A 12196-nucleotide genomic window follows, 5' to 3' on the forward strand; every position below is an offset into this window, starting at 1 on the left:
GGTAGCCATGTAATCTTGGGCAAGTTAACCCCAATTGCCCTCCAAAAAGCAAAAATAAAATAAAATAAATAAGGGGTTAAAGTAGAGTCTATTACACTTCAGCTAAAGTTTAAAAACCCAAACAAAGCAAAAGCAAAAATAGATCTTATTAAAAGATATAATTTTTTCTGGGTCATGTGAGCAACAAGATAATACACTAGACATTTTCTCTGATCTTCATGATCTCTCAGACCTCCCCAAAACAGAAATTATGTGCCAAAGACAAGCAACTTGATCTATTTCTATTTCTATGGTCTAGAATGCCAAGAATCCAAAACAAGGTTAAAAACTCAGGAACTGATACTCACTGACCCTGCTCTTCCCCCCTCCCATGCTACCAGCATTGAGATCATGACATGGGCTTACATCAAAATTCATCCCTACACCCTAGACCCCCCTCCCTCTTTCCAGTGCCATAGAGATCCTGATTCCAGGCTCCACGAAAACTGTGGAAGTTTTCTTGGGCTTTGACAGCCAGTTTGGTCATAGCCTTTGAGGGTTGCAACCTAGAAACACTTACAATTCAAAGCTCTGAACTACCCATTGCTAAATTGTCAGTGCCAGGAAAAGCAGGCTCCTAATGTATGATTATTATGGAATACTATTGTGCTGTAAGAAATGGTGAAGTAGATGGTTTCAGAAAAACCTGGGAAGACTTATAGGATCTGATGTAAAGTGAAGTGAGCAGAACCAGAATAACAGTATACAGTAACACCAATATTGTCATGATAATAAACTGTGAAAGACTTAGCTCCTCTGATCAATACAATGATCTACAACAATTTAAAAAGATTCATGATGAAAAATGCTATCCACCTCCAGAAGGAGAACTGCTGAATTCTGAATGTAGTTGGAAGTTTGTTTTCTTTTGCTTTTTTTTTTTGCTTTTTTTGGAGGGGAAGAAGGGGTAAGCAATGTGGCTAATGTAGAAATATGTTTTGCATGACTTCAATGTATAATGGGTATGGTATTTCTTGCCTTCACAATGAGTGGGGAAGGGGCAAGAGGAAGGGAAAGAATTTGGAACTGAAAATTTTTTAAGGAATTTTAAATAAAAAAAGATTTTTAAAAAATAAATTAAACCTGACTCTACTTTGAGGACACTACATCCCTGGCAACCCTCTCCACTAGAAACCATTCCTTTTATCACTCCTCTGAACTCAGTGTTAAACATATGATCCGTTCAACTCACAGGATCAAGGAAAGGGGTTGATGTGAGCACTACTTCCCACTACTCAGTAAATGCATGGAAGAATGACTTCTTTTTGCTACTGTAAAAAGGAGGGGAAAAGGAAGTTATATTGGGGAGAGATGTGTGAGCACTGACTAAGGATTGGCCCAGTGAAGACCACTATTCTGATTTTCTTGTTACTATACAGCTATACTCAATTAGTTGATGCAGTCGGTGTTCTCACAGACAGCCAGGTGATTTGGTCAATTCAGTGAAACCACACCTCGATTTATTAAATGAAGATAAACTAGTTGTTTGAATACAAAAGAAATAGAGAATCACTGAATTTTAAAGCATCGAGGAACATTAGATGGCATCTTGCTCCACCTCCTGTACCTTATGCATGATCCCTTTCCACATTCCTGTTGGGTTAGAGTACTTTCAGGAACAGGATACATATACCATACCTCCTGAGGATATCTGATCCAATTATTAAGACTTCTTCCTTCCACTAAGAGTAAATTTTCCTTCCTATAACTTCATTTCTCCTACATTTGTCTAGTATGTCAATCAGAATAAGTGTATTTAAATGCTGAACCCTCTGAATATTTGAAGGCAGTGATCATACCCTTCCTCAGTTTTTTTTAAGCAAAATAAAACCAATTCTTACAACTATTTCTCATATGATAAAGTTTAGTGCTCCCTTGACAATCTGGTCACTGTAATCTGGACACACTTCAGAGGTGACCAGGATTGGGGATGGTTGAGGTGTTGACCAGTTGGTTCAGTTCAGATGGTGAACCCATTATGTAGACATCCATTGTAGACACAGATTCAGACATAAAGAGAGAGAGTATGATTAAGTTATGCACTTATGTAGTAAATTAAAAAGTAACAGTGCCATCAGTTTGAGTGATAGAGTTGAATGATTCACTTATCCTTGTGAACCTATACCTTTCGGTCAATTCTCATGCCATAAACTACAGTGATTTAAAAGCCTCATTAAAGAGAGATTAGTTTTCTCAGGCTATTCTAGAGTTCTAACAGAGTTCCCCACCAACCTTTTACTTTCTCTTTGGCGCTTATGGGTTGAGAAGTCTGGAAATTGCCATAGCTGCTGGTGATTCACTCTCCTGACATCTGCTCTGGCCAGTCTTTGCCAATAGTCAGGGCTACCCCAGGTCTAGGATTGCACCACTCACACGGGACTCCTCTCAGCTCCCAGCTTGGTGGGATAGCCCCTTCCTGTCGCATAAATTCATTTTGCTTTGCTATAATTATATGTTACAAGAATATTTTTTAATCTCTTTCAGGTTAAGTGAGGAGGTAGAGAGTTGGTAGATGGGATAAGCAATACTGATTCCAAAACAAACAAGTGCCATTGAAATTTTTTGATGCATATGAGAAAACAGAAGGATATTCAGAAATAATCACAGACAAGCAGGATAATTTTAAGAGTAATATGTGGAATTTCTTACATTCTTTTAAAAATAAGCACTATACAAGGGTGGCTAAGTGGTGCAGTGAATAGAGCACCAGCCCTGGAGTCAGGAGGACCTGAGTTCAAATCTTACCTCAGACACTTAACACAAAAAACTAGCCATGTGACCTTGGGCAAGTCACTTAAACCCAGCTGTCCTACCTATCCCCCTCCAAAAAAAATAAGCATAAAATGAAAGTTCGTGTTCCATATACAATTCTCTTTTCATGTTCTTCTAGTGTAAATAGACATGCATTTTTGTGTTTAAGCTCAAAATTTTAAAGAATTTTTAATGTCTGTGTTTTTTAAGGTTGCTTTTATTCAAATAATTTTAAAGATTTTTAACAAAAATGAATGTTTATATTATCAAAGGGTTTTTCTTCATCTATCAATATGATCACGTGACTTGTAGTGGATGAGGCATTAATATAATTGTGTTAACTCTTTTGTTATCTAAAGTTGAACCTTGTATTCTTCCTGGTATAAATTCAGCTAGGTCATAGTGAATTTTTTATGGATATATTTTTGTAATCATTCCCTTAGAGTTTTATTTGAATTTTTCATTCCATTATTCAATAAATATATCAATCAATAGTTATTTTTCTCTGCTTTATCCCTCCTGTGTTTGGATATTATAACCATATTTGTCTTCATGATATGAGTTTTAGAGAGTATTTTTCCAGTTATTAAGGAAAATTTGTAAAATATAGGTATTCTTGCTCTTTAAATGTATGATATAATTTGTCTACAAATCCTTCTGGGCCAGGGTCTCCCCCCCCCCAATATTTGGTAATTCTTTTATAGTTTGTTTAATTTTGCCTTTTGAGATTGAATTGTTTAAGATGTTTGGATCCAAAATACAGATGGGTTTTTTTTGTAAATAATTATCTATTTCCTTTACATTTTCTGCTTTACTGGCATATACTTATGTCCAATCGATGCTGATCACCCATTTTATTTCTTCTCTAATTGTGCATATACTTCATTCTTTTTTTATTTGATTTTTTTTCTCTTATCAGAGTAGTTAAAACTTTATTGGTTTTTTAAACTTCTGTAAGAAAAATTTCATCTTTGTCATTCTACAGACTTTTTAATTTTTTTATTCATTACAACCCAAATTTCAGGGTTTGTTCTTTCATATTCATTTTGGGTATGTTAATCGATCAATTCTTTACTCTTTTAATTGCCTGCTCAGTTCATTAATCCTCTAGCTTTTTCTGTTCTATTAAAGTTTGTTTTCTTTTTTGATATCATCCCCTTGAAGTCACCTTATGTCCACAACTTCTGTCTATGTATACTCCTTCTAACTACACTAATAGTGATACTGTTATTAAGAATTATAAGTATCATCTTCCTGTGTAGGGTTACAAACAGTTTAGCCTTATTGAATCCCTTATGGGTTTTCCCCACCTTTTGTTTTTTTTAAGATTCTCTTGAGTCTTGAAATTGAAAATCAGGTTTTTTGTTCAGCTCTGGTCTTTTCATCAGAAAAACTCAAAAGCCTTCTATTTTATTGAATGATCATTTTTCTTCCTAAGGATTATGCTCAGTTTCACCAGGTGGGTCATTCTTAGATGTAGTCCCAGATCCTTTGTCTTCCAGAATATTACATTCCATGCCCTCTAATCCTTTAACTTGGAAGCTCCCTGCAATCATTCAAATTCAAATGAATTGTTTTTTTCAGACTGCTTACAAAATTTTCTCTTGACCTGTGAGTTCTGGAATTTGGCTATAACATTTCTGGGAGTTTTCATTTGGGAATCTCTTTCCGTAGGTCATTGGTGAATTCTTTCAATGTCTATTTTACCCTCTGGATCTAGGGATAACAGGGCAATTTTCTTTGATAATTACTTGAAGTATAATGTCCAGGTCCTTTTTTTTCATGACTTTCAGGTAGTCCAATAATTCTTAAATTATTTCTCTTGGGTCTATTTTTCAGATGAGTTATTTTCCCAATGAGATATTTCATGTTTTCTTCTATTTTTTTTTAATTCTTTTGATTTTGTTTGATTGATTCTTGATGTCCAATGTAGTCACTCACTTCCACTTGTCCAATTCTAATTTTTAAGGAGTTATTTTCTTGAGTTAGTTTTTTTTAACCTCCTTTTCAATTTGGCCAATTACTTTACTTTTTAGGGAGTTGTTTTCTTCAGCAAAATTTGTACATCTTTTTTCCCAACTTTTTGTACCTCCTATATACAAGCTATTGACTTTTTTTCTGATTCTCTTGCATCACTCCCATTTCTTTTCCCAATTTTTCTTCTACCTCTCTCATTTGATTTTTAAAGTCTTTTTTGAGCTCTTCCAGGAGTTCTTTTTGGATTTGAGGTCATTTTGCCTTTTTATTTAAGATTTTGCACATAGGTGTCTTGATATTGTTGTCCTCTTCTGAGTTTGTGTCTGTCACCATAACTTTCTTTGGACAGCTCTTTTTTTTTATTTTTGCTCATCTTTTCCAACTTATTTGTTACTCTTTTTTTTGGAGGACAATTGGGGTTAAATGACTTGCCCAAGGTCACACAGCTAGTTTTTGTGTTGTTAAGTGTCTGAGGCCGGATTTGAACTCAGGTACTTCTGACTCTAGGGCTGGTACTCTATTCACTGCCCCTGTCCAGCTTATTTCATTACTTTTAAAGTTAAACTTTGTTCCTGGGGGGGCAAGGGGTGCTGTCCAAACTTTTTGTGATGGGGGCTGTAGGTCTGCTGTTTCATTGGTGCTACCATGAGGCCTACAGGGGACCCTACTCCTGTGTCAGAGGTGTGGGGGTCTGGCAGTTTACTTGATGCTGCTCTGAAGTGGGGGTGGGGGTGGCTGGTGCTGCCATGGTGCCTCAAGTATTTGGCAGCTCACCTTCTGTTGCACAGAGTCCCACAAGAGATCTGGTATTGGCATCTGTCATTTCCCTAGTGCTGTGCTGAGATAGTGGAGGGATGGGGTTGTACAGTGTCACAGGGATCTGGTTGGTGGTTTACCTAGTGTGCGCTGAGGCCCGTGGGGTGGTGGAAGGGGTGGGAGTGGTTCTGTGGTGGAGATTCATGGGAAGGGAGGCTAGTGACTTGTCAGATGCTGCAAGGGTACTGTGGTACTTTGGTCACTGACCTGCAATGGGGCTCAGGGCCTCCCACTGACTTGCTGAGGCAGGACCTGCTGCTGGCTTACCAACACTGCCTACCTTGTGCCATGCTCCCCTTTTACCCAGGTGAAACAAACCTTTCCTGCTGACCTCCCAAGTTGTCTTAGGTTAGAAAATTGTTTTACCCTGTCTTTTTGTTGCTGTTCTAGAATGCATTTGGGGGCACTATTTAATAGTTGTCTAGAGGTGAATATGGGAGAGTTTAGGTAATTTCCTGCTTATTCCATCATCTTAGCTCTTGGAAGTCCTAAAGTTTCTTTTCAAAGAAATAAATTTTCTCACTGAGAACTGCTTTTCCTATATCTCTAAAAGTTTAGCATGTTGTTTCAACATTATTCCCTTTCATATAGTTGTTCATTCTTTTTTTTTTGATGTGTTCTCTTATTTATTGTTCAGAATGTCATTATTTAGTTCCCATTTATCTCTTACTCCTATATTAAATACTATTTTTTTTTTTTGCTTTTTGGAGGGGGAAAGGCAGGGCAGTTGGGGTTAAGTGACTTGCCCAAGGTCATATGGCTAGTACGTGTTAAATGTCTGAGGCCAGATTTGAACTCAGGTCCTCCTGATTCCAGGGCCAGTGCTCTATTCACTGCACCACCTAGCCACCCCATTAAATACTATTTTTAATTAATTCTTGCATATAACACCATAAAGGGAAAAAATAGAGAACTGACCTCTGAGCCAGGCTTAATTCCTGGCTCTGACATATACTGGCTGAATGAACATGGGCAAGCTACAAAGTCTCTCAGGGACCCGGGCAATTCTGTCCAAGACTATACAATAAGCAAGATAAAGATCATTGCCGTTTTTATATAAAGGAAATTAAAGTAGATATTTTCTCCTTTTTCCCACTGAGACAAACATCACTATCTCAACTCTTTCCTCCTTTATCCCTTAACCAGTCTTCTGTGAAAGAAAATATCCCTTCTTAAGCTCCTGAGGAACATATAGTGTAGGAAAAGCAAAAGGACAAAAAGCAGTGACCAAGGTAAGTGGGGAAGCAAAGAAGCTTGCCCCAGTCCCCTCATAGGCAACAGCGGACTGGGCAAGAACTAATGAAAGTGCAGTATTTTCCCCTTAAAGTCAGTGATCAGATGTCATGGATATCCTTTCCTCCCATCATGGTATCTCAGCTCCACCCAGAAGTCTCCTAAAGGGCCATAACATAAAGTCATAGTCCTTTAATCTTTGTGATGTCCCTCAAGACTTACTCGTCCCATTGACACTGCCATTGGCTGATTGGGCCCCTAGAGAGATAATTGTTATTACTTTCTACTTTCTGTTTTCTTTGCTACTTTGCAGGATGCTAGAGGTAATTCTGTGGGCAGCTATCCTCTGAAACACTAGCTCATGAGCCCCCACCAGTGTCTTTTCCCTTAATAATTAAGCAGGAGACATCTTTTGTAAATGGATTTATTCAAGCAACATAGCAATAATAGTAATGACAAATCATCCTCTCTTCCTGCAATACTGGGAGCACAGTTTACCAAAAATACACCCTGAATGCAGGAAGGGAAAAGAGTAGGCAGAAACTCAAAGTAAAATGGTAGTCAGCAACACATATGGGAGATGCACGTAGCCAAGGCAACTCATAACTCTGGGACCTGTAGAGTCCAATGTCTTTTCTAGTTTACTTCTCTGTTCATCTAGGCTGGCTCCTTTCAGAGCATAGTATCTATGGTGGCTCTGCTGAGTCATTCTGCTGCTGGGCTGGGCTGAGCTGAGAAGATTATTTGATGATTCTATTGTCTCTTTGCCAGATTCTGAAACTACTGAAGTGGACTAGGCAGGATATTGTGCTACTAGGTAGCTGCTGCCAGGTTAGGCTAGGCAGGTTTCTGACACTGGGCTCTTCTCAGTGTGCAGATCCTTTCCTGTCAATGCATCAGTTCCATTCTCCAGTGGGTAACTGCAATCTCTTTCTACTTTCAGTCAGTGGCTGGGCTAAGGGGCACTGTGTTCTTTCCAGCTGGAGTGTTACAAAACTCAGTTAGGGCAATGACCCTTAACTTAGGCTCAACAGAAGTCTCTGACTCTTCTTTTGAGTTGTTTATCACTTCCTGGCAAGAGACTGGAGAATGTTTGCCTCTCCTTTTTGACAAATACTTCCTCCTTTCTTCTGACAGAAGAAAGTGCCTTTATTCTGTCAAGAATACCATGTTTCCTTAATGTGATCAGTATTTTTTTCTCCTCCTTTATGTCTTCAAGAATCTTAAAGAGATGAATATCTAAGAACATCTGTGTGAATGCAGTCTGTACTTTGCAGGCATATTTGTTGTCTTACAGGTCTTTTTATTGGCAATTAAGGAATCTAAGCGTTGTCTTAGAATGATAGATCAAGAGCTGGAAAGGAGAGCAAAGGGCCTCTTGAGGGTCAACCTTCTCATTTTACAGAGAAAGGAAACTGAGACTGAGGAAGTTTAGATAACTTGCTCAAGTTCACATGGGTAGTTTGTAAGAAAGGACAGATCTGAACAGAGGTTTTCTGAGTCTAGAATTGGGGACTTTTCAGCCATATCATCCTCCTTCTCTCTTGCTTGTCCTCTGAATTTGCATGGGCTCATGATGATAGGGTACAACTGACTGGCTGTATGACCCTGGGAAAGTCACTTGACCTCCCTCTGACTCAGTCTCCTGCTCCATAGAATAGGGATAATAATAGCACCGACCTCCCAGGATCATTGTGAGGGTAAAATGAAATCATATTTGTAAAGCACTTTGCAAACCTTAAAGAGCTTTAGAAACACTAGTTTTTATTTATCGTTGTTATTCTTACTGTCCTAAAAATATTTATTTCAGTTTAAGAAGCATTTATTGTTTGGCTCAGAAGAAGCACTTAATAAATGCATCTTGGGGCAGTTAGCTGGTGCAGTAGACTGCTGGATCTGGAGTTAGGGAGACCCGAGTTCAGAGCTAGCCTCAGACACTAGCTATGTGACCCTGGGCAAGTCACTTAACCCTGCTGGCCTTAGTTTTTCATCTGTAAAATGAGCTGGAGAAGGAGATGTCAAGCCACTCCAGTGTCTTTGCCAAAAAAGGGTTGTAAAGAGTTGGACACAACTGAAATTACTGAACAACAATAAATGCTTCTTGACCTGAAATAAATATTTTTGGGACAGTAAGAATAACAACAATAAATAAAAACTAGTGTTTCTAAAGCCCCTTAAGGTTTGTAAAGTGCTTCATAAATATGATTTCATTTTACCCTCACAATGATCCTGGGAGGTAGATGCTATTATTATCCTTATTCTACGGAGCAGGAGACTGAGTCCGAGAAAGGTCAAGTGACTTTCCCAGGGTCATACAGCTAGTCAGTGTCTGAGGCTGAAAAATCAAAGTACTTTGATAAAGAAATGGAGATGATGACTTTATAAGAAGTAGTAAAATTTAGTTGTCTTAGCATTTTGGTCAATAACTAAATTTTACAGAGAAACAATCAGGTTATACTTTACATTCTTGATTCCTCCATGAATCACTGCCTAGAAGTGTTGTTGTCAGTACAACTGCATGGATAGGTGCGGAATAACTGAACATAACTGAGCAAGGAAAAAGAGGATCATAGAAGATATAATATATAACTTTAATTATATAGAATTAGAAACTTTTTGCACAAACAAAACAAATGTAGCTAAAAGTAGAAATCAGGGAAAACAAATCTTTGTACCAAGTTTCTCTGAGGAAGGTCTTATTTCCAAATTATAAAAGCAGTGGATTTATAAGACTTAGCGTCTCTCCCCAGTTGTTACATGATCAAAGGATATGAAAAGACAGTATTCAAAGGAAGGAATTCAAGTTGTCACAAACATATGAAAGAATGTTCCAACTCACTGATGGTTGGAGAGATGCAAATTAAAGCAACTCAGAGGTTCCACTCCACATCCCTCAAAATGTCATAATTTTTAAAAAAAAAAAAGGAAAGTGACAATTGTTGGAGGGGCTGCAGGAAAGCAGGCAAATAAATGCACTATTGGTGGAGCTTTGAACTGGTCTAACCATTCTGGAAAGCAATTTGGAATTATACCTCAAAAATGACTAAACTCTACTTACTCTTTGAATCAGTAATATCCTTACAAGGAGTATGCCCCATATAGAGTAAAGAAAGAGGTACAGGACCCACATATGCAAAAATATTTATTGCAACTCTTTGAAGTAGTAAAGAACTGGAAACTAAGGGGATATTGCACCAATTGGGCAGAAGTTGAAATTATGGTACATGAACATACTGGAATACTATTGAGTCATAAGAAATGATAAAAGCTGTGTTCAGAAAGATTTGGGGGGGCAGGACGGCCAGGTAGCACAGCGAGTAAGAGCACCGGCTCCAGTATCAGGATGACCTGGAGATCGAATCCCGGGCTCAGACACTCAGCACCACACCCAGAAATAACTGGCCATGTAACCTTGAGCAAGTTACTTAACCCCGATTGCTAAGAAAGAAAGGAAGGAAGGAAGGAAGGAAGGAAGGAAGGAAGGAAGGAAGATAGATTTGGGAAGACAAATGAACATATGCATAGCAAAGTAAGCAGAACCAAGAAAATTACTTTTACAATAACAACATTGAAAAGACAAACAACTTAGAAAAACTTAAAAACTATGATCCATTCAGTGATCAACCACAATTCCAGAGTATAGATGGTGACACATACTACCTGCTTTCTTAAAGAGGTGATGAATTGAGGATGTTGTTGTTGTTCAGTCATTTCAGTCATGTTCAACTCTTTGTGACCCCATCTGGGATTTTCTTGGTGAAGATACTGAGGTTGTTTGCCATGTTCTTCTCCAGTTCATTTGACAGATGAGGAAGCGAGGCAAACAGGATTAAGTTACTTGCCACACCTAGTAAGTGCCCTCTTTGCTGCACCCTATTGTTTTTCTTATTTCTTGACTGATAAATATAGCCTGGGATGCTCTTGTATCATTGTGTCTGCCTTTTTTGAATCCCCCATTGTTGAAGTTTGAGGGGCCTGGGACCCTGAAATAGTGACATATGGGTCCTGTCCAAATGAATTCTATCCAAGCCTTTCAGTCAAAAACAAGGTTTATTAAAACATCGATAGAGGGTAGGTGTGCTTCTAAATATCTACCATGTTGCCCAGACTCTTAAGGAATCTAAGCACTGGTTAGATTCTTAAGGAATCTGAGCATTATCTTATATACAGAAATATTGATGGAGGTATCTAGGAGTGGCCAAACACTATGGGGTGACTGGAAGAAGGGGTCTAGGGAGGAACTAGATAGGAGTGACTAGTAAACTGGGGTGACTTGGAGGTAGCAGAAAAGGGTTGGGAATACCAGGGGCCTGGACCATGTGCCTGAGGGAGAATGAGGTCTAGATAGGATCAAGGGTGGGAAGTAGTGGCATTGGGTGATCCAGAGGTAGTAGAGAATTGGGAGATCGGGCATAGGCTACAATGAAAGGCCAGTTGAGAGCATTATTGGAATGGGTAGATACCTCAGGTGAACACCAGATACTTGACCATGTGGGAAAGTTTAAGGAGGGTTAGTTCTCTATTTTTTCCCGTTATGGTGTTATATGCAAGAATTTATTTAAAATAGTATTTAATGGGGTGGCTAGGTGGCACAGTGAATAGAGCACTAGCCCTGGAATCAGGAGGACCTGAGTTCAAATCTGGCCTCAGACATTTAACACTTACTAGCCATGTGACTCTTCATAACTCTTTTTTGGCAAAGACACTGGAGTGGCTTGACATCTCCTTCTCCAGCTCATTTTACAGATGAAAAACTGAGGCCAGCAGGGTTAAGTGACTTGCCCAGGGTCACATAGCTAGTGTCTGAGGCTAGATCTGCACTCACGTCTCCCTAACTCCAGATCCAGCACTCTACTGCACCATCTAACTGCCCCAAAATGCATTTATTAAGTGCTTCTTCTGAGCCAAACACCACTCCAAGTACAGGAGATACAAAGAAAGGCCAAAATTACTCTCTGCCCTCAAGGAACTCTTCTAAAGAGGAGACAACAGTAAACAACTATGCACAAACATGGTTTATAAAGTGTAAATGAGAGACAATCTCTAGCAGTGAGCGCAAAGGGGAAGGCTAGTCAATGCTTCTTACAGAAGGTGGGATTTTAGTTGAGACTTAAAAGAAGCCAAAAGGCAGACATGAGGAGGGAGAAAAATCCAGGCAAAGGGGATAGCAATTGAAAATAGAGAGTTGGAGGGCAGCTAGGTGGTGCAGTGAATAGAACACCTACCCTGGAGTTAGGAGGACCTGAGTTCAAATCTGGCCTCAGACACTTAACACAAAAACTAGCTGTGTGACCTTGGGCAAGTCACTTAACCCCAATTGCCCTCCAAAAAGCGAAAGAAAGAAAGAAAGAAAGAAAGAAAGAAAGAAAGAAAGAAAGAA

The 12196-nt window shown here is 38.8% G+C and overlaps 1 protein-coding gene across 1 annotated transcript in view; it reads left to right on the forward strand.

Annotated features, from left to right (window-relative positions):
* LOC138157532 (adhesion G protein-coupled receptor E3-like) overlaps positions 1 to 12196 on the forward strand; it is a 246002-nt gene that overhangs the window by 135503 nt on the left and 98303 nt on the right. The window lies entirely within an intron of this gene.

This window comes from Petaurus breviceps, unplaced genomic scaffold (genome assembly GCF_028583685.1).
Source record: "Petaurus breviceps papuanus isolate PSGF00001 unplaced genomic scaffold, PetGlider_PUasm1.0 172, whole genome shotgun sequence".
NCBI lineage: Eukaryota > Metazoa > Chordata > Mammalia > Diprotodontia > Petauridae > Petaurus > Petaurus breviceps.